Raw genomic sequence first — 19,802 nt, 5'->3', positions numbered from 1 at the left:
ACGAGATGTACGCTCGAGCTCATTTGCCTACGTGAGATTGTACATGGCACACGATGGCTGATTGATGGAAAGCGACCAACCAGAGCATTGTCTTGTGTATCCTGGGTGCTGATCGGCTCAGTAACCATAGCATCAGTCTGTGTGCTATCCCGCACTGTGTGCATACGTACAGCATCTCGCCTTGTCCGCTTTACTCCTACCTCCGATCGCTGTGCGTAGTTTTGCTCTGCGGTGTTGTGTTTTGTGAAATTTTCCTTAAAGACTGAATTTATTGCAAGCCCAACGATGACACCCACACGTTCTACATCTTCTAAGGATGCTAGCAGTGAACCCAAGCACCAGAGGAAGATGCTTACCATAAAAGAGAAGGTGGAACTTCTCAACATGTTGAAGGAGGGGAGAAGCTGTGTTTCTGTTGGCCACCATTACGGGATGAATGAGTCTACAGTTTGCTATATAAAGAAGGACGATAAGAATATCAGGTCTATGGCATCAGTGACTTTCAACAAAGCAGCAAAGAGGGTGGTTACTTCCTGCAATAAGATCATTGTGAAGGTGGAGTCTGCATTAGCTCTGTGGATAAATGATTGCAGAGAAAAGAATATCTCACTGGATACAAACACCATCCGGACGAAGGCCAAGCAACTGTATGATCATTTAGCAGCAAAAAGGGATGATCATGACGGTGATGAGAATGAAGAGGATGACAACGATGATGCTGAAGCAGGACCTTCAAGTGCTTCTCCAACCAGACCAACCCCATTCAGTGCCAGCAAGGGCTGGTTTGACAAACTTCAGAAACGCTTTGGACTCAAGAGCGTTTCTCTGCATGGAGAAGCTGCCTCTGCAGATAAAGCCAGAGCAGAGTACGTGAACAACACATTCAAAGACATCATCGAGGAAGGAGGCTATAAGCCTGAACAAGTCTTCAACATGGATGAAATGGGCTTATTCTGGAAACGGATGCCGTCTCACCCTTTCATTATGAAGGAAGAAGGAAAAGCCCCTAGTTTCAAGGCCCAAAAATATAGGGTAACTTTAATCATGTGTGGGAATGCTGCAGGCTTTATGGTAAAGCCAGGCTTATTTATAAGTCCAAGAACCCAAGGATCCTAAAAAACAAAAATAAGAATATGTTGCCTGTGTACTGGATGCACAACCCTAAGGCTTGGATCATGAAACTCCTCACCACTGATTGGTTTCATCAATGTTTTATCCCAGAGGTTAAGGTTTATCTGGCAGAGAACGGCCTTGATTTCAAAGTGCTTCTGATATTGGGCAATGCTGGAGGCCATGCTGTTGACCTGATGTATGATGGCGTCCAGATAGACTTCTTGCCACTGAACACCACATCGCTCATTAAGCCAATGGGTCAAGGCGTTATTTGCACTTTTAAGGTGCTCTACACCCGAAACGCCCTGCAAAACCTTGTTGAAGCTATGGACTCAGATGAAGACTTCGCGCTAAAGGCGTACTGGCATGAGTACACAATTGCATCATGTCTCCAAAATATTCATAAAGCCATAAAGGAGATGAAAAGTGAGTCTTTGAGTACCAGCTGGAGAAAATTGTGGTCAAAGTGGTCCATGATTACAAGGGATTCTCTCCTGATAAAATCCATCACTCTGCAGTGGATGAGGCCATGCAGCCAGCAAAAATACTGGGAGGAGAGGCTTCAGTGACATGACTACTGAAGACGTAAACACCCTGATCGATGTGCACTCTCAACCATTGATGGACGAAGACCTGGAGGAGCTGACTAAGTCAGCAAGTGAAGAAGAGGATGAGGAACAAGACAAACAATGGGTTGAAGAAGAGGAGGAGGTTGGCCTAACACTTGATCGTCTTGCAACCATGGTCAGAACGGCCAAAGAACTTCAACGAGTGGCTGAAAAATGGGACCCCGATATGGTTTGTTCATTGCAGTTTGCAAATTCAATCGACAGTGCCATTTCAGTTTACAAAAACATTCTCAATCAGAAGAAGAAGCAGCGCCAGCAACTCCTCATAACTACATTCATCACTCGAGTGAAGAGTTAGTTTATGCCTACACCTTTAGTGGAAGTAGAAGTTACAGACGAGGCCCAAGATACTACTGCACCACCTGAAGAAGCGCCTGATGAAATGGTGCCTTTAGAAGAGCTGTAATGCTCTTCTTTGCTGTGCAGTACATTCATCTCATCTTCATCACCTTCATCATCATCAGTACTGCACAGCTAATTCATCATCTTCATCATTCAAGTTGTAGTATACTTCACTGGTGAGTACCCATATAAAATTTGACTGTACCGTATATGTATGTTGTTAAAGTTATGTAGGTTTAAGAGTGTAGAATATGTTTAAGAACATAACTAGTGTTTATAAAAGTGTATAAAAGGTTAATAAGGGAGTGAGAAAGGTTAATAAGGGACTGGGAATGGTTTATAAGTGTGTGGGAAGGGTTTATAAAGCCTTAAAATATATATAAATACTAAAATAAATGTAAGGTTCCTACTTCACGGATTTTCACCTATTGCGGGGGGTGAGTCTAGAACTTAATACCTGCAATAAGTGAGGGAATACTGTACTGTATAACTTCACTTATATTCTCCACTTCCAGGAATTGCAAACTAATCTATACTGATAGAAAGTAAATCAATGTATGCCTGGAAATTAGGTGTGGGTGAGAAATGAAAGGGAAGAATTATGCAGGAGCACAGAAGACATTGGAGATGAGCAGTGTGTTCATGATCTTAATTGTTGTAGTGGCTTATGGATGTATGTACATGTTAAAACTCATTAATATTGTACATCTGAATTTTTAAAAACCTTACTCTATTTCCCTCAGAACTTTGACAATCTTTTGTTTTGTTCTTTTCCTTTATTATTCAGTACATATTTAGAAAACTATTATTTTTAGGAAGATCTTTTTGCTGCCAGAGGTCTGAGGGTACATATTTTGGTTCTTACCTTTCTTTCTTATATATATATTTTCTATTTCACAAGATATACCAGGTATGTGCTAAGATTTTGTTCTTTGGGGTCATGTTCTTTTCTGATTTAAAAGTGACTTCTTCTTTTGTGTGTGTGTGCTACTGTTTCTTTTAATGAAGTTTGAGAGAGAAAGTACATTAAAGTGATCATAGACCACATGCATCCATCCACAACCTCCAAAGTTTTTTCTGGAAGGAGTATTTGTAAGACATTCTTATGCCTTAAGAAATGATGTGATTCCTACTGGACCCACTGGGTTGGAATTGTCACCAAATAATAACTTAGATCTGTCCAGCAATGTAACTGGAATACAACAGAGCAGCTAAAGCAAGAGATATGTTCTATTCACATGTAATTAAAAATGAAAGAAAAAAACAATTCACACCCTAGTATTTTGAAATCTGGATTTTTTTTTCTGCTTGGAAAACAAAAATTTGAGAGAAAAACTTGAACTGCTTGGTTAACCATAATTTTAGCAAAGATTGAAACTGACCACAAACTCGGTATGAATCAGCAATGTTGTGCTATTGTGAAAAATCTACCATTATTCTGGGTCACATTAAGTATAAGGCAGAAGAAATCAGAATTGATTATTCTTCTAGTAATCTTTTCAGCCTTATACTTTAAAATAGTATCAAGTTTTGTCCATAAATATTTATTATGCATCTTCTATCTATCCCCTGCTCTGTGCTAAGCATTGATAATATAATGGGGGGAAATGTTAGCCTTCTATTCCCATGTTTTAAAGTGCTAAGCTCCCCTCTGTTACCTGTACTCCCTCCGTTTCCAGTCATTAGAAACACTTCAAGTCAGCAACTGGGGTCTCTCAGATGCCCCAAGGAGTTCTTGGACATAAACCTATCAGGTCATTCTGGGCCCCAGATCTGGCACCTGATCCCAGGAGAGAGGCCTGGCCGGCAAATCTTGCCTGCTGACCATGCAATATTTTCTTCCCGGATCGCATGCACTCCAGGATGGTGTTGACTCATACTGTTTATGTAGACAGAAATCCTGGGAATTTGCCTGGGACCCTGCCTAGCTCCAAAGCAAACCTGGGGTAAGGAACACACTTTCTGTTAATGAAACAGAATGTCCAGAGACCCAGTGCAAGAGAGCACAAAGGGACTGGGGCAAGTAATTTAGACGCTGGAAAATGAGGTGCCTGTATCCACAGAAAAAAAGTTTGGACTTTAAATTAAGGTCAGTGAAGGGATTTAAATGGGGAAGTCCCCCGAACACATTAGTGTCACCTTACTTCAAAAACAACAACAACAAAAACCTAAGACTGTAGAACAAAGACAAAGGCCAGAGGAAAGAAGTCAATCTGTGTTGGAAAGGTTAGAAGGATAACTTATCTTCCCTCTAGGATGACTTGAGGGAGGAGGAAATGGTATTTCATTATGGCTTTCTGAGAGGAATTTCTCTGAACATCAAGAGGACATCCTTTCCCATGACAGGGAAATACAGGAATGATCCACCAATGTGTGGCCTCTAACCCTGGAAACTTACAAGAAAACATCATCACTTGTGGTTTCTATCTTCTGCTTGTCCCAAGGATGATAACAAAATAGAGAACCTTGGGAACTGAACTTTTAGTTTCAGGTGATAAGGATGCCTCTCTAGTTAGTTAAGTAATGGGAGGGGATTTATTAGTTGACATAATTAAAAAGTCAAAAAGTAGATCTAGATTTGGGCATGGCTGGATCCAGCATTCGAACTCTGTCATCTAGAATCGATTTTCCCTTTCTCCCTCCCCCTGCTTTCCTTTTCGCTGGTCATGTTGCCCAAGCATTGGTTCCAAACTCACATGCTACTTCTTTAGCAACCTCAGTGAAATGATAATACCCCTCTCTCAACAGTACTAGCAAAACTCTAAAATTTACTCTGTCTTGTTTTGAGTCAAGGTTTACACATAAACCAATGATTGAGACTAACTAGTTAGAATAATCTAATTTGTCACTATTGAGTCATATGCTCAACCTTGGACTGGAGGTTTTGGGTCAGCCCCACCTAAATAAAAGGCCTGAGAATGATGAAGTGCTGGTTCGTGGGTGATTCCCAGAACTATGTTGTAGTGTTTCCAGGGAAGAAGAACAAAGATATGCTGCACAGGCAAAACAAACAAACAAAAAACCACAAAACGAAACAACCCCCCCCACACACAATGTACACTCTACATTTTAGTCTTTTAATCTTTTTTGAGTCTATATTTACTGAGTTTGATTATCTTAAGATGATGCCCAGCCAAGAGCATTCCTAGATTTACTCTATTTTACTCTGTGATCATGTACGCTTTTGCTATCATTCTCCAAAACCTTTTGTTTTTCCATCTTCACACTTTACAATGAAAGCCAAGGCATAAAGAAACTAATTTCTTGGCTGTGGGTCACCCAATAAAATATGTTCTTGTATATGCCCTAAATAGCAAATACCTCTTGGCAAGAAAAATAATAAAACTAGCTGCCCTTATCATCAGGGAGATGAACGATGTATAGCCAGTGTACAACTTTCAAACAACAGATTGTCCCCAGCAGTGGTGAACCATGGGCAGTGACAAATGAAACCTTCTGAGGCTGTCTGTCCCCTGTACCTTAGCTGTGTTTTGAACCAACCACAGCCACAGCTGAGAGTTACTGAGGCACTGTGCCCAGTTAATCCTTAGTATTCATGCCAAGACTGTCAACAAGGGGTCCCATTGTCACAGCACAGTGGGGTCATGGGTACCAGTATGCTTGGAACTGGATGGAGACCACCAACTCATTGACTGAATGCTCTCTCCCACTCCTTCCCCCGAATCTAAATCAATGCTTGACACTTCGCATTCATGAACAATCTGACAATGTCATTCTCAATGTGCACGTTTGTGAGGAAAAGGGACGGAGACACTAAAGGCAGACTTCACTTCCAAACCTCAGAGGGGTTCTCACATCATCGAGAAAAATTGATTTAGCAAAATTATGGCGGGTGCCGACTGCATTTTAATTGCATGCTGAGCTCTGTGATGATGTGTCTGCTTTTCCTCGCACATTGCAAATATAAAAGGAGCTGCAAGAAAAAAAGATGGGAATTGAGAGTCTCTGAAATTTCCTTGAAAATCTTCAGTCTCAGCACTACCATGCTGGCTGTTTCTTTTGATTCCTTACAAAATGATCTCACTTTCAGTGTTGGAGGTTATTCTCTTGCACCGTTTCAGACAGTTTTCTGTTATTACTTTAATTCTCAGTAAGCTGTTGGCAATTGCTATCAAATTGCTTCATGGATCAATTCTTCCCTCATAGCCCATTAAATTTTGCTTTTTTGTCCTGAGTAAGAAGTTACAAACACATTTGGTTACATTTGGTCACTGGGCCATAAGCTCTTTACTCCTCTTTAGAACTTAGTGCAATAGACTCACATTAGGATTTCTGAATGCTCCATATTTATGGGGCTTTTTCCAATGCAAAAGGATCCTGCTGTTATGGAAAGGTCTGTCGGTATTCAATGTTATTTGCTTGAGTGTGTAATCAGGAAGTGGTGTTAAGTATACAGGGTGTCGTTATACTGATCAAATCCCCGTAGTCTTGTTGTCAGTTGCAAAAACGGACACAAATTAGTTCTCTCCCTTCATCCAGGCCACTTAGCAATGTGACTTTGCAGCTCCTTTTGCCAAGAAAAATCTCTTTACAGACCCTTTAAATGTGAGCTGGCCCTGTGATTTGCTTTGATAAACAGCATGTGGCAGAAGTCGTGATGTGACCGTCCCCAGCCTGGGCTTCGAGAGGCTCTACATGTTTCTGTTCGCTCTCCTGGAAGCCTTCTTCCCCCAGGTGACAAGCCCAGACTAGCTTGCTGAAAGATGAGAAGCCACTTGGAAGAGAGCCATGATGCCCTGGCTTACAATAAATCAGATCCCAGCTGACCTAACAGCTGACTCCACACTCAGCAAAGCCCAGCCCAAATCACTGACCACGGGGCCAAATAAATAGTTAATGTTCTAAGCCACTGAATTTTAGTGTGGTTTACCATGCTACAAATATTAATTGATACAGTCCTCATCTCATGTGTTCCAGTGGTCCTTGGCATTCTCACCTTATAAAAACCATCGCCCAGCTTCTATTTCAAACTAAGAAATCCTTGTTGTATGCCTAGTTAGAAGTCAATAAATATAAAGCTCTATTATTATATCATTTATTCATATGTCTATGATGGTATCAGTCTTATGTTAAAAGACTTTGAGCAGTTCATCATTGCCCTCTGAATAACATTCAAGCTTATCAACCCAACATGTAAGGCCTTCCACAATTTGGTTTTGTTTAACCCTTCAGCCTTATGTATATTTTCTTTCACCCTAAAACATTTTTTTCTTGACTATCTGAATTACTCTATTTATTCCCAAATTAGCTTGCTTCCCCTCCTCAAACAGTTTCTACCACCTGGAATGCCTTTCCTCTCATCTCTGTGTGGTAAAATTCTACATAACTGTCAAAGTCCATTTCCAATGTTACCTCTTTTATGATGCTTTTTCAAAACATTATGATCAGAAGAGATGATTCCTTCCTTTCTTGGAATGCTGAAAGGCCTTGGCTTCTAGCCTTCAGGAGTCACCAAAAGGTCTTGAATTCTCATTGCTTTGTCCCCTGTGATGCTCTAGTACAGGATCTTACCTCCATCCTTGTTATCATAGAATCTACTGAGTACTCATTGTAAGCCAGACCCTCACAATGTGTAGCTCATTTATTTCTGTTACCTACCTTATCTGGTAAATGTCATTACTTTCAGTTCATAGGTAATAAAATAATTGGTCCAAGGTTCCACAACTCTCGGGTTGTATTAAACCTGGACTTTCATTTTGTCTTTTAAGTATCCCTCACAGCCTCTTGTGCAGAAACACAGGCAGTTACCAAGTCAGTGTCTTGGAGAGAACATGACCAGATCTTTGACCTCACATTTTGGCCCATAGGAACCTCTGAACCAAGTTAGGGAGTCACATGAAAGGAAGACAACCGCTGAAGAGATGCAGTGGGGTAGCTGGTCAGTAATACTGAGCTATATCAAGACTTGTTTCCTCAAATTCTTTTGACTAATCTAGCATGTTCTGAAATGTTTTATAGTTTTTATTGCCAGACAGTGGCTCAACACTATATATACAGTTAATAAGTGCCCTGCTGTTCGCTGCTAATTGGAAACTAATAAACTTTTCTCCCCTTCTGATCATAACAAATTTCTGTTTGTGCAGTCCAGCGTGCCTATAAGATTGACAACCAAAAAGTTGGCTTTAAATGATCAGATTTCAATATGGCAGCTACCTTTCAGCCCAGGGCCGGCAGAGCACATTGGCAATGGATCCAAAGTAACAGGGAAAAGGCTTGGCTTTGTCACTCAGGAGATGCAGGCAAGACCCTCTCCGTTTACCAATGGCTAGTTTGTTTGTTTGGAAAGCCATGGATTATTCTTTCACATACATCAGGAAAGTGGGGAAATTTTCCTATACTTTCAAGTGCTTGCCTTCTTAAAATAGTAAAAAAAGAAAGGAACTCAAGAAGGATCATGTTTTAGTGTTATTGAAAAGTATATATTCTTGTAGACAGAAGCATTCAGATGCTAGTTTTGAATGACAGGAAAGGATGAGGCTGACTCCACGGTTTTATAGCCTTCACAGTCACCCTGCTGTTCATCTTCAGTTTGGTCAAGAAGCATGTCTGCTTGAAAGACAGTTCTCATGCCTGGGGTCTCACAATAGGAGAGGTTTTTCCTTGAACCCAGGTTCTATAGGATGCAGGCTTCCTGACCAAACCCATGCTCCCACTGAGGAGTTCCCTGAGTCTCTGTTTCAAATGGTCCTTCCCTTGGCCATAACCTTCATGTGGCTGCCTCAGAACATAGTATTTGTGCCTTGAGGACAACAGCCAGGATCCATTTCACCTAAAGAAATAGCTACTTTCTGCAGAAGGCTCAAGTATGTGGATTTTGTTAGCACCAATGCATAGTACCAAACCTGGAAATGGTGATCCGTGCCAAGTCCCCTTTCTGTCTCCTTGAAAGTCTCTGACCCCAGTGGAGTTGCAGCTTCGCTGATGCCAAATACATTCACAGTTCAATTCGATACAGCAAATATCTGTAGGCACAATGAAGGCCTGACAGAGTGCTAGGCCCAGAGGGGAATTAGACTTGATTTCTATTTTCCAAAATCTCTTCAAGGATATGATACAAATACATGACATTAGAGAGAAAAAACAGACAGAGCTTGTAACACAAACTGTTTCTCAATGTGTTTCCCATGCTTTTATTCCATCAGGTTTCGTTTTCTTCCTCTTTTATGATGTCACTTTCTCATTTTTGTTCCTAAAAACAGCAGAGACAACAGCTAGGCCATGTTTTTTTAGCATCTTCTTGACAACTACACTGCTTCATTCTGAGCTAATAACCTGTCATTTGAATAAAAATGTTACTAGAGGTTCATGATTGAACTCTTACAGTATCTTGCACATAATAGGTGCACAGGAAATACTAAATGGAAGAATTAATTAATATGTCAAGAAAAATTAGCCAAGTGGTTAAGTGCATGATTTCAAATATCAGGAAGCCTGAGTTTGAAGCATGGCCCTGCAACTTACTTGAAGTGACACTGTGAGCAAATGCCTTTACCTCTCAAAGTCTCTCAGTGTCTTCATCTGTCAATTTAGAATAATAAACATAATGATAATAATAATAATACCTAAACTGGGGGGATTATGAAGTCTAAGCAGAAAGCTCAGTATGTAGGACATATTAAGCACTTACTAGATATTATTATTGTTACTGTTATAATTGTTATCATTGTCAAGCATTGTATATTGTGAATTATCTGCTTTTTTCTCATTAAGTATTTACAATGTATACTTTGAAATAGGTATATGTGTGTGTGTATGTGTGTGTGTGTGTGTATATATATACATACGCATATACAGATATAGATTTCTCCAATTAAAAATCAAAACTCACAGAGATAATGAACTTGTCCAAGGCCATAGAAGAAGCCGACTCAGAAATCTATTCCCTCAACCCCCAGCAACCATAGAAAGCAAAGGTGTGAGAAAAGAAAGGCTCTTTATGAACTGTAAATTTTGTGGCAGCTTTATTATTCCAGACTCAGCAACGGTTATTCTACACAACTGAGACAGTCAATAAGTTTGGTTGACCTTGAAGCAGGATAATTAAATTTTGAGCTAAATTTTCTCTGAAATTTCTTTGCAGAATGCTACTGTTATTTACCAACGAATAAAATGCTAGGGTTCTTATTTCTTTAGTTACCATCCCCCACCCCTCTTTGCAGACCACTCATCACACCAAGACCATGCAGGTGGGTTATAATTTAAGATCTCTTCAGCAGTCTCAGGACCCCCTCCAAATTTGAGTATTCATCCCCAACAGGCCTCCCAGTGGGGCACTGAGACCCTAAAATACCAACTCCCTCTGATCAGCTCCCTACTAAACCACATCTCAGACACAGAGACACATGTGCACACCATAGTATCTCCAGGGACCAAGAGTGTCTTTGGCAGGGTGGAGTGGGCTGGAGTTCCTAAGCAATAATATTTCCTACAGCACTCAAATCTGGAATTTGGTCACTCTTGGTCCTTATGACTGTGGGCTTTTCTGTAATATCTTCTTATAAAAGAGACTCCAAAGAGGCCCAGCTCTAGGTGGGTTTCTAGTGATGTTGGTGACAACTCCCAACAGCAAGATCTTTCAAGAGCTACTCCTTGCTCATTAACCTACTGTGCAAGGGATGCCTCAGGCATGATACCATGCCTAATCTTAGGGAGCTCCCATTTAGTGTGGGGCTCCTAGAAGCAGCCTCCTTCAATGTCGGCAGCTGCTGGTTTTCTGTACTAATGGTTGTGGGCCATTCTCATGGTAACTGTACCATCCTCCAAGCCTCTCAGGTTCTCTGGAGTTTTGAACCCATCTTGACTGACAGCAGTCAGAAACACTCTCTGGAACACCATCTCAGCCTTCAGAATTGCTTGAGTAGTAACTACTACTATTAATAATAATGATAATAACTTAATCTAAAAATAGTTATCGCTTTATATACTTCCTACATGCATAACCTAAATTAATATATTTTATCTTGATCACACTTTTATGGGTTAAATACCCCAATACTTATTTAAGACCTGAGGAAATTCAGGACAAGATAATCTAAATGACTTGCTCAAGGTTATTGGTCGGTAAGTGGCAGACCAGGCATTTGAACTCAAATGTGTCTGATTTAAAAGCTCCTGCTTTTCTCCTCAAACTGCCATTTGTCAAGTAGTAGGTACCATTCCATTCTGAGAGCCGTGTATGTATTGCCTCACACAAAGAAAGTGTGGACATTGGGCGCTGTGGCAACCATTCATCCTTCTGACATGGCCCATGTATCCACCTAGCTCTAAGCTCTCAGGATTCTGAAGATGTGTCCCTACTTGCTGACAGTGCCTGTCAGGACACTGACAACAGCTCAGATTCTGTACCACATCTATTCTCTTCTCTGCTACTATCCCTCCCACCACCTCTACAAAGCAAATCTGGAAAAACTCTACATTTCCCTAAGACATGTCAACCAAACTGCCAATTTTGGATAACCTAGGCTCCCTGAAAACTAGTAATAATGAACACATCTTAGATCAAATAAACCAATTTGTGGGTCTCCCAGAAAGCAAGCTGAAGTCAAATCTAATAACTAGCATAAAACTCCAACTTTGATTATTCGTGAATGATGTATCCATGGCCAATGTTTAATCTCACATGAAGTAGCATATGCAAAAAGGCTTTGAAAAAATATGTTCTATAAATTTCAGGTATGATTATTCTTGTCAATACCATAGTCACCCTCTCAGCAGGTATGTGCCAAGGGAATATAAAGGACTTCAGGACTAGTCTGAGCCAAGCATAATAGGCCTGTCTGAGGGTGAGATCCAGCGATGCCAGGGTTACAGTCATCATATAACAGTCAAGAAACTTGGGTCTGAGTCCTGGCCCTACCATTAACAAGCTGGGTAACCTTTGGCAAGCCACTGGCCTTCTCTGACCTTCAGTTTAATTCAATAATAATAATGATGACACACATAAAATATAACAGCAATTATTACCAGTTGATTTATACTCAGTCCAACATGTGTTTTCTAAGATCTTTACATAAAATACTGTATGTCATTTGGTTCTCACGACAGTCTTCTGTGCCATTAAGACCCCAATTTTACAGATGCATAAACAGAGGCCCAGAAATCTTAAATGACTTATCCCTGGCTTCATATCAAGTAAGTAAGAAAGCCAGTATTTGGACCTAAGCCAAATTCCATTTTGCTATTCATTGCAAAATCAAGTGGAAATGATTTTAAGGTTATTTATGCCCTGTTTCTATTTTACTTGCAGAAGAATTAGCCCTGGTTAGATTTAGAATTCCTAAAGAAGGAGGAAGAATCTTGTTAGAACCCCAGAGAGAACAAATAGAGTCCTAATAAGTAAAGCAGGCACATGATTGATTATGACGTTTTCCTAACACATGAGCTATGCTTGCTTTCTCTTCAGAAAATGCTTTTCAGACTGAGGGCATTGTTACCAGAGGATGCTACCATGGGAGAAAATGGAATCTTTTACTTAACTCCTTGTATTACAGCTATTGATTGAGGTTTCTCTCTCGCTTCTTGTAGATGGAATTCTTTATGGAAAGTATGGGAACTCATCTACATCCTAAGCTTGTCATATAATAGATCAACTTCAACGGTAGAATGAGTGGACACATGTTCACAGGGTGAAAGAATGTATAAATGAATGAATGCCTGGATCTTTACCCTTATAATTCTTTGTTCTTTTCTAGTAGAGCTAAACGAATCCCTGGTAGAGTTAAAAGACTAATCTTGTCCTTTGTCACTCAGAGACTAAGAAACCTAGTTCAGCAACTCAGATATTGAGTTAATCTTGGCACTCGTGTTTCTCAGCTGTTGTAGGTCTCTGTCTTACTTATAAAAGAGCAGTGCACATTTGTTGTTCATGAGTGCCCAGAATACACATTCCCTTCTTTCAGAATCGCTGGCTCCCTACTCTCAGTTCATGTTATTCTGATTGGGCCAGACTACTTTCTTCCTTCAAACCCTAGGAGTGAATCCAGGGGTCCAGGTAAGAACAATCAATATGCTCCATTCATGGGTCAGATCAATTGCTTAGTTTGTAAAAGATCACATTGCTCACACTACCCCAGTGAATTGCAGGGCTTTTGGTGAGCCAATAAGGAAAAAGAAGCTTTTTATCCACTCAAGACACTAAGCTGGTTCAAGGTAAGCCTATAGGTCCTGGTGGCCACCTTGCCACTGCAAGAGATTAGCCTGCCTGAGAAGGAAGCCAAATTAGGAAGAGTTTTGTCAAGAAATGGAGAGTGGTATTCTCAACAATACAATTTACATACTACTTAAAATTCACCCATGCTTGAAGACAAGTCTGCTATTTGACTTTCAGTTATGTAACACAATAAACTCAGCCTCCTCGTGTGTGTGTGTGCACACACGCATGGTCTGACCACCAGCTTGCACTGCCATATAATGCATCCCCATGTTTATTGAGTACTGTTCTTTAAGGACCTAACTGAACTTGCCCCACTGCAGGTTACAAACAGGTGTTCTGACCAGTCCTGCCTCATGCTGGTGATGGTATGTAGTCTCTAAGTCTTTGTTCTTCAAGTGTGAGACTGTTGCATCATTAATAGAGTCTTGAAGTTGCTGTTTTGACATACATTAGTGAAGAAAACTGGTAGTTTTCAGTTAAAGATATAATAGTATGGCTTAATAGGTAAGAGACTTTGGACTCGGGTAAGGCTGGGTTTATAGCTCAGAAGCTATATAACCTTAGGCAAATTGCTTTATCTCCATGAAACTCAGCTCTCTTGACTATAAAATGGGGATAAAAATGTCCACACTGCAAGGAATTAGATAAGATTTGTAAAGTGCATAGAGCTTAGCAATAAATAATAAATGCTCCATAAATGGTAGCTATTAAATTATTTTTTATGTCTTAAAGGCAATCGACCAAAAAAGTAAAAAGCCTCTCTGGTCTTCCTCAAAGCTGTATACTGATCTGTTGTATAAAAAACAGATACTAAGTACACTTGGAAGGAAAACCCTATCGTAAAGGAAGACCCTTACAACGGATTGTATGATTACTGAGAACTTCAGGCACTGGAGATGACAATGCTTATATTGTTGTATAATGTGGACTTCAGAAAGAAATCGAAACATCCTGAGAGTTTTTCTTTAATTGAGAGCACTTGGGCAGAACAATAAAAATCTTAAAAATTATAAGGCACCAAATACTTTACATGAATACAAAAAAATATGGGAAGTCATTTTAGAATTCATTAAAAAGGATTAGAGAAATATGGTTAGGACTTCTTGATGTGAAACCAACTAAATCAAATATTGCAAGTAAACAAATAAAATATTACAATAACTTATTTATACATATGTAATATTGTATTATGAAAATTTTAAAAGGCCAGTGTATAGTCTCTGCAATTTTTTTTTGAGTGGAAAATATAAACTGGGGTGAAAAACCAAAAGAATTGTAGTAGAAAATAAATATTAAGTAAAATATAAAACAATGATAAACAAATAGAGCAATATTTCTAAGGACATGAATGTCCTAAGAGAAAGAATGAAGGGTGGTTGGCAGAGGCTGTAAAATGTAACGAAGAGGAGCAGAATGTGCCACCCCAAAAATGTCACTTTCGCATATTGATTACTTTGAATTAAAGTTACTTAAGAAATAGCCAATGCAAGAAAGACACACTGACCCCTCTCTTTGTCCTTTTGAAAGCAGGAAAAAAAATTTCCCACGTGAAAAGTACCCACCCTCTACCAAGAGGGTAGAAGGCATCCTTTTTACCAGAGATAGGTAATTTGGAGTTGACAAGGCTGTATAAAAAAATCTTGTTACTTCTTCATTTATTTTCTACCCCAAGCCCAAAGCCCTTTACATTGTCAATTCTTCACTTTTTTTTTTATTTTTTGCCTAAAAACTACCTGCTTTGATCACTTTTTTGAGTTTCATATGTACGAAACTAAATTTGTTTTTCTCCTGTTAACTTGTCTTGTGTCCATTTAATTATTAGACCATCCAAGGCACCTAAAGGGGTTTAAGGTAAAAGTTTTTCTCCCTTTCTGTAATTAAGTAACTGAAGACTGAGTTGCCTTATCGGGATTTTTGAACTTGCTTGTGGAAAAACTCTCTGATTCTGATCAGGAGAAGGTCAAGTGGAATGAAAATAGAAATCCAAGTTTGAAAGATGACAAAGTAGTAATTTCAAAAAAGGTGACATAAATAATGACATTAAGTCCACACATAAAGTCTGGAGAACTCAGTGGAGGGAAGGTGGAGAGAGTCCAAGAAAGCAAGAGAAATGAGGCAGAGAATAACAAGATGGGAGAGAGCGGGGAAGAACCGATGATTTAACAAGCAGGTAATGGTGGAAGGACAGGAGAAAGATCTTTGAGTTAGTCTAACATTCCCAAAGAGTCCTTTCAGTAGGATGCAAGATGAATAGGGTATTCGTAGGTGTCCTGCAGAAAGAAGAAAGTGTCTATGGTCAGATAAGTAATGGAGGTCATGTAGGTTTCTTCGTGCAGGGCTTTTCAGAGCCTTCTTATGTGCTATGGAGTGAACATCTAAAAGCAGAGCTGAAGAATAAAGAACATAGCCTTTTACCATACTAATTTTTCAGGGAATGATGTGGGGGTGGAAAGTAGAGGGATTTTTTTTTTCAATCAGAGTTTCTCTCATTTCAGGAAAACTCGAGAATCAAACTCACTGCTAAGATTAAATTTCACCTTGCCTGCTTTTTGGCCTTTAGGAAAATGTTCCACCATTGATCATAGCATTATCATAGGACTGTAGAACAAATCCCTCATTCTTTTTTTTTTTTTTTTTTTTTTGAGGAGTAAAACGAGGCCTTTATTCACGAGTCTGCAGAGCCGGGCGCACCTTCACAGCCAGGAGAATGTGCGTGCCAAGTAGGCAAAGGAAACTGGTTTTATAGTCTTAGCTTCCCCACCCTGAAATTGCCACCCTAAAGTGATTATCTTCTTTGCCCTAAAGTGAGAGCGATTAGCTTCCCTGCCCTAATGCAATTACTCCCCCTCCCCTCTCCTTCTTCCCCGTTTCTCCATTACTGGTTACTCCGGAGTTACAATCTAACACGGTTATCTAATTGCCCCTTCTGTGGTTTGTAGATATGCCAGTGCAAATCCCTCATTCTTTTGGTATTCTCACACCCAGGTTTCAGTAACACCATGGCCCCCGAGAAAAGATTTGAAAGTGGCCCTGAATGCCTAATACACCTCCAGCTTCTTAGCGTGTGAAGCCTCATCATTTCCACACACTGACTATACATAGTTCTTTCCTTGTCAATATATTTCTATTTTGCTTTTTACCCCTCTAACATCCTAGCATTGACCCTAGAAAGCCTTAATGGGTTAATAAATTTAACTAATGTGTCTAAATTCAGGCTTCATGCTTTAACACCACTAGCACCAAAAATTTTTTCTGAGTTTCTCAGAGTTCAAGTTTCCTAAGTAATTTATTGCCTTGGGGTGAAAAGGAATGGAAGGTAAGCCTCCTTCTAGGATGCCCATTGATTAAAAGACAGTATAACTGAAACTCTCCTTTTTCAAATGAGACTGATTTCCATCTCATTGCCTTTGATCCTCTCCATTGTCCCTTTAAATGTCTCTTCTGCCTGTATCACTCAATATGTTTTGCATAGGTCAAGATGTTTCCCAGCTTAGTAGAGGAGGGTTGAAGTCTTGGGCACTGAGGATTCATCATCTTTGTAGATGTTCAAAGTGCTCAGTGTTAGAAAGAAAAGTCCCAAAGAATTACCTTTAGAGGGCAGTATGTGAAATCCACCAAGCCCAGAAATTTAGCCCTAAGAAATATTTTTGAATGCCATTCTGGGGCTTCTTTAGTGTCATCAGAAAATGATGACTACTAACTGGTTAGTGAAAACCACTTGTTAATGATTGGGTGGCTGCTCTATGATTATTATTTTCTTTTTACTCTTAGGCATAAATATCCATCAGGTATGACTATCCAATGCCCTGAATGTTTATGGGATATCAATCTGCATTACTGCATGAGAGGTTGAGCAGCAATTCTACTGCTTAGCTATCAGGTGAGTAAGTATAGTTGTCCCTCAGTATCCATAGAACATTGGTTCCAAGACCCTTGCAGATACCAAAATCCACAGGTGCTCAACTCCCTCATATAAAATGCTATAGATATTTGCATATAACCTACATTTGCATATAGGCTATAGCAGGGTACGCCTGCACATCAATTCACTTATGTGGACTTAGTGTAGCGCTTGGAGGTGGCAAATCCAAGTTTTGCTTTTTGGAACTTTCTGGATTTTTGTTTTCCAAATATTTTCAGTTCTTGGATGGTTCCACAATATGGTTGGCTGGCTGTATTGCTAAATTCATGCGAGGCTTTGTATTTTGTGTGTATTTCAGTAGAAAAGTTATCTGTGAATCCTTTTCTACTCCTCACTAAAACTTGTAATTGGTGTGTTGTGTTTAAATCATAGCCTGTTTTGTTTGCTCAGTTAACTCTCCAAGGATATCTATTTTGAGCAGAAATAGCAAGAATAGGATGCAAGAGTTGTATCTAGAGAATTAATCTAAGAACCCGAACAGAATCCTTTCCAGAGGCAAGAAAATTGACAGAAAATGATGGGTGAGATACAGTTTCTGTCAGACTGATCATCTTTAGTTGTGAGAAGGGAGGTGGAGGGCGAGAACGATCACCATTAAATGGAACAGATATCATGGAGAACACATTTCTGGGAGCACATTTTGATGGAGATGCCTCATCAACCGCCAAGTCTCTGTGCAGCTTTGCAAGGATCATTCTGCAAATGGCCATTACAGTCTGGATTTCATCGTTTCACATTTGCACCTTGCAGCTTTTAAGGGCCATTAGAACCTAAATACTGTCCCATCAAAGCTCGACCTAAAACGGGTTATTGCTGGCAACCAGATAGTCCGTGGAAATCTCAGCTTTCGACAATTCTTAAATAGGTAAATACTTCTGCTTATGAGAGAAAATGATGATCTGGAAAGTCTGATGTTCTAAAACACTGACAGCATCTGTGAGCAGTTGAAAATTTGACACTGACTCCCATAACAATCTTATGATAGTGTCACTGTCCCATAGGGTGGGCTTGACTATTAGAGTCCATGTTTTTTGAAAATTTTACATAATGTGAGGCCCGAAAATTAAGGCTAGTGTTTATTGCTCAGTCCTTACACCGATATTCCCAGATTCATAGTGAGATATTATTTCCCTTGGAAATGCTTTCTGTCCCTGCCAGTTACTGAATGCAATCAGATAGCATTGCGTGAGCTGGCATACCAATTAGAGGTCTTGTCTGGGTTATGTGTAATGTCTTCCCTCTGAAGCTCAATGGCACATCTGCACATAAACAGATACAGAGAGAAGAAAGCCCAGTTCCCATAAAAACCTGGATACTATTTCTGTCCTTAAAATTACATGTGTACATTTACTCAAGGTGGAAGGTAAAATAGCCATAAAGCATGGCGAATAAAAGAAGATTAATGAGGAAAAGAATCTGACAACAATATTTAATTAGAATGCAATGGCCTGGCCCTATTATCTTGTATTATTATACATCTTGTCATTAACCAAATCTGTGGCTAAACTGTGGGCATTTGTCTTCATTATGTAGTAAAATGGTATAATGAGCAGTTTCTAAACAATGCATAACTGCCCTGAAATCATCGCAAATCTGGAGAACGGTAGACATTTCTATTTTGATTTAATAGGGTCCCCTAACTAGAGCTCAGTCCTGCTCTGAGAGATGAAGCAAGAGAAATTCTTCTGTCTTTAAAATTGTGGGTAGTTACATAAACCCAAAGTATCTTAAAGTGTGACAATTAGCAAATGTGGCTTCCAGAGGCCCAGAGCCCTTCTCTGCAATAAACTTTCCATGAGACCTTTTTGGAATGTTGTTTGCTCATTTGTCAGACGTGATGAATCTTTGTCATATCGAAGATCCCTTCTGGTGCTAATATTCTGTGTTCCAGAAAATGATAAGAATTGTTAATTCTTGTTTGGGGTCAAGTTCAACTGATTTTCCAGAAGCCATTCTTCATCCATTCATTTGTTCATTCGCTAAACATTTATTGAATGTGAATAGAATACAAATTATTACTTTAAGTATGAGTGATTCAGAGATCATTTCTGTCTATAAGTTAGTTCTGTGGTTCCCAGTCCTAACTACACATTAGAGCAACTGGGAAAAAAATATTTCAAAATCCTGATTCCTGGATCCTGGCCCCTGGCTCCAGACATTCTAATTAAAATGGTTTACCATAAGGCTTCATTGGGAAGTGCAGTCTAGCTTGAGAAACTCCTGGTCTAAAAGAAGATGCACAAATTACAATACATTATACGGTCGTGTTTAGTGTGGTATCTCTTAAAGAAACACTTTGCACTCACTGAGAGAACTAACAGCATACAGAGAATGTTCTGCAGGAAGTACCATCTGAGGTCAATTTTAGAGGAAGAGCAAAAGTTAAGTTGTTTGAGAGTGAAAGCAAATGTATTCCTGGAAGAGACAGCTGCATACACTGATACAGACATATGAGGTAACATCAACATGCCCAGAATCTCAGAAAGTTCACCCTTGCCAGAGCATGGGGAAAAAGGCTCAACAGATCAAGCTTAGGAACATTAGTCAACTTGTTCCACAATATCCCTTAGTTTTAGGGAAGAATGTGGCTACTCAATTAGCAACCATATTTCCAGCAACTAGG

The 19,802-nt window shown here is 39.6% G+C and overlaps 1 long non-coding RNA gene across 1 annotated transcript in view; it reads left to right on the top strand.

Moving 5' to 3' along the window:
• LOC150011211 (uncharacterized) overlaps positions 1 to 17,131 on the top strand; it is a 112,179-nt gene extending 95,048 nt beyond the window's left edge. The window contains exon 4 of the long non-coding RNA XR_016510649.1: positions 17,029 to 17,131. This is a non-coding gene — a long non-coding RNA (uncharacterized LOC150011211). The remainder of the gene's footprint in view (positions 1 to 17,028) is intronic.
• The last annotated feature ends 2,671 nt before the right edge of the window (positions 17,132 to 19,802 follow it).

This window comes from Furipterus horrens, unplaced genomic scaffold, assembly GCF_987537825.1.
Source record: "Furipterus horrens unplaced genomic scaffold, mFurHor1.1.pri manual_scaffold_4, whole genome shotgun sequence".
NCBI lineage: Eukaryota > Metazoa > Chordata > Mammalia > Chiroptera > Furipteridae > Furipterus > Furipterus horrens.
Note: the sequence above shows the minus strand (reverse complement) of the source record. Positions and strands in the feature narration are given on the sequence as shown.